The sequence below is a fragment of the Dipteris shenzhenensis genome, chromosome 5, assembly GCF_047967505.1.
Source record: "Dipteris shenzhenensis isolate YYH24624 ecotype China chromosome 5, Dip_SZ_1.0, whole genome shotgun sequence".
NCBI lineage: Eukaryota > Viridiplantae > Streptophyta > Polypodiopsida > Gleicheniales > Dipteridaceae > Dipteris > Dipteris shenzhenensis.
The window spans coordinates 50,366,012-50,369,987 of record NC_141600.1 but is presented as its reverse complement, the minus strand read 5'-3'; positions in this window follow the sequence as shown (position 1 = coordinate 50,369,987).

Sequence of the window (3,976 nt, the reverse complement as noted above, 5' to 3'; positions counted from 1 at the left end):
ATGCGAGAGTGCATGGGTTTGGTCTTGAAGCATCGTAGATCAACCTTGCGTACTTCCATCACAAAGGGGTTGGCTAAACCCAGCTGGGCAAACAAAGCTGATTGGATGTTCTTCAAGAAGCAAAATAGGGACCATCTCGAATTGTTCGAGGGTCAGAGGAGGGCTGCGAAGAGACGGCTAGATGTCATAGGTACTTCGCACTTTGGTGCAAGCGGATTGTTGGCGTTGAGGCAACCGTGGTAAGTCTACTTCTTCTCATTTAATGTATTGTTCTATTTGTTTTACTACATATTACATGCACTTTAGCTAACTCTAACTCTTGTAAATTGGATCCATAGTAAGCTGCGATGGGTCATCTTCCTACACATGCAGAGACACGATGCGCATTTCAGATAGGAACAAAGCCGTGATTTATTGAGCAAGAGGCAATGGGAGCGACGGTTGATTGGGCTGAGGTGGCTGCTCGCACGGTATAAGTTTACTCCTACTTGTAATCTCACTTTTTAAATTGTTTTATTCTTTAAGTTCCAATCTAATTTTCGATTTATATGGTTCACTCTTAGGGTCAAAGCTCAAGCGTCCCATCATCGGAGGCGAGAGATCAACAGGGCCAGGGATCAGACGCACATGACGAGGATGAGGGAGAAGACGTAGCTCACGAGGACCAAGGAACAGGCCAACAAGATGAGGACGATTCGGATTCGGATGAGTAGTAGTAGTTATAGTGGTAGTAGCATTTTCTTCATCCTGTATGTCATTTTGTATATCCGCTCGTTTGAGCAATTTTGTATCGCCCTTTCGAAAGGGTAATTTTGTAACAAACAATGTTGTATATGTCCGACATGTATATGCTTTTGTTGCTCGATCATTTCATTTGAGCGATTTTGTATCACCCTTTTCGCAAGGGAAATTTTGTTATAAAAAAACTTTGTTTTGTAATTACAAAAAAAAAAAGGATTAGTGGGGCTGAACAGGGCCATAGCAAGCCCTGTTTAGCCCAACTAATCCTTTTTTTTAGTTCTGTTAATCGTCGCTATATAGCAACGTTTACCAGTGTCGCTATATAGCGACGATTAACAGTGTCGCTATATAGCGACATTTATCATCGTTGCTATATAGCGATGCTTTATAGCGACAATTCTTTTCCACGCTTTTAGTGACTCTTATAGCGACGTTTGCACCCGTGAAAAAAAATTTTTTAATGTAAAAAGCGTCGGTATTTTCGTCGAAAAATGGCCTATGCCTTGTAGTGCTTTAAGGTTGTGAAGAGGTTCTCATATGGCTGGGGCATGCTCTTCCAAAGCACTACAATAACATCCTCCTCTTCCACCTTAGCATTAATAGTGGCCAATTGCATTGTGATACTATGGATTTCACTAATAAAGTCACCTAGTTTTCCATTTCAAAAAAGCCTAAACCACACAATTTGACTTTGAGTGCAATACGGGAGTGCTTGTGTCACTTGCTCCATAGAGTTGATCCAACTCATTCCAAGATATCTTTGATGACATGGCTCCCACCACGAGATGAATGAGTTTTGGATGGAGGTTAAGTGCAATGATGGACAATGCTTATTCTTCAATATCATCATCATCTATATTGATGTCAATATGCTTCATGACTTGGATGTAGGGCCATAGACCTTTACACATTACGAGGTATTTTACTTGGGTTTTGCCAAGTATGAACCCTTTGCCATCAAACAATTTAATATGCCCAAAGGAAATTTCCTTTTTCACTAATTTTTAAAAAAAGAAACACCATCTTATAATTGTTTATGCAAGAAAAATGAAGGAAACAACACCCAAGAAATGGCTCAGAAGACGACTCCTCAAAACAATTTCCAAGGCTAAGAAAAAGAGATGTCAACTTTACAGTTGGCCTAAAATAAGTACCTTAGGAGTGAATGGTAAGAGGGGGCCAAATTTTAACTTTCCACTTGTCAGCACTAGAGCTACCACCCTTAAACCTTAAAGAGAAATCTTTGGGGAAAATGCAATGGAACAAACATCTGTAGAGTTATCTTCTTCATTGCATAGGATGATGCAGAGATGATTCTGAGCTCGTTTGTCTTCTCTTCTTTTCCCCTTGCTTTCTCTACATTGTAACATTGGAAATCCCTTCCTAGTGGAAGCAAGAAAGTGCATGGGTAAGTTGGGTTACAAGCCAATGGGATGCAGGTTGGGGATGAGGACCCTAATCCTAATACTTGCATAAGAACACACATATTTGGAATTTGTGAGTGTGGAATCAAATCCAATCTAGAACCTGGATACCTCTTGGTATCGTGTCTCTCTTATTTCCCATGTTTGAGTTCTTTAGAGCTTCTTGATATTGAGTGGGCTTCCACCATCATCCTCTCCCTTGAGCATTTCAATCCTATATTTCTGTAGCGTCATAAACACGTGCAGACGCTACAGGAAACAATAGACAAATGATACACATAACATCCACAAGAACGGAATACAGATATAGAAGAGAATGACAGAATGCTGAAGAACATTGTATTTCGGAGCAATAGCTTGCACAACATATGTGTATACAATGACCTCGGAATGCTAGTAATAGCATGCGTATAGAACCATGTGATGGTTAAAGAAGCAGCCGTTGAAGACCACAAGTGCTTGGAGATCCAAACCATCAACCCTTGCGGCTAACCTACCCTCGCACACCCCTCTAGGTCTCATTGCTGCTAACCCGCATGGTTATGCAATAACACATGGCACTCATGGTGGACTGTGCAAACCACACATGCTCATCCCCGGAATGAATTCAGATGTCTTACATGGTGCAAAGTGTATGTGCAACAATCATTTTAGGCCTAGCCTGGGTAGAGAACCAGGTGTGGTAAGCTAAATCTCACCCTTTAGTACACACTAATTACAAAGCATCCCATTCCAAAAAACATCCACTCTCTGTAGTTGCAATGCTTGTCTAAACGTCCTTGTTTTATTTCTCCTTCCTATCCAAAAGCATCGCCACATTTTGGACATCTTCGATGTTGCCTGTCCAAAAGCAACCATTATAGTGACATATGCGCTTAGCTGCACACTGCCACTTTATTTTGTGAGGCCCTTCCATAGCCATCACCGTAGTTCTACTCTTCATCTAAACTAGAAACTAGAACAGGTGCAACAATGCCACCCACCTTGCTCAGTCCTGCATCACTGCTCTCAGGTAACTCTGTCTGCAACTACGTTGTCGCTCCACTTGAACCAATAGCCGTAGTCATTGCTAGCTGCCTCTTCCGCATGAACATATTCAATCTTCGATCCTACTCCAGATGCATCATCCATTGTAATGGATGAGGCTTGGATTTATCCACTACCTACTGTTTAGGCCACTACTCCGTGGGCAATACTTCGTCTATCCATGCACCTAGCGGTAGTTGCTATTGCCATCATTCTTGTGCTGTCGCAGGTCTTTGAATCACCATGGGCTCATAGGAAGGGGGATCTGGCAACCCAAGAAAAGGCGTGTGCTTATTATAATACTTTCCCAAAAACCAATCCGCCTCTTTCCACCAAGGAGGACGAGGAGGTAGTGACATACTGAAAGAATGGGTGCACAATTCCAACCATAGACAAGGTGAACACCTCTGCTGCTTCAATGCATCTATTCTTTTGCTGTTGTGAAGAACTGCTTCCACAATGCCTTCTGCCAGCTCTTCATATTTGGCTTGCCAATCGTCCTCAATCTATACTGACTCCGCAACCACTCCTTTTTCCTTATCTACACCACCACCACCAGAAGAAGTACTAGACCCCTTTGGTCTAGAACTAGTCGGCTTCTACGGAACCTATTGCTGACTAGAACCCACACCAGCTCCCACATCTCCATCCATTCGGGGTTGTCATTCGTGTGGAACCAGCTCTTGACAGGTCTACGGAACAACAACCACACTCCATCTTGCCACCTCCTTATCCCATTCCACCCGCAAATCACCCTAAAGAGATTCCAAGAGTGAGCCCATGTA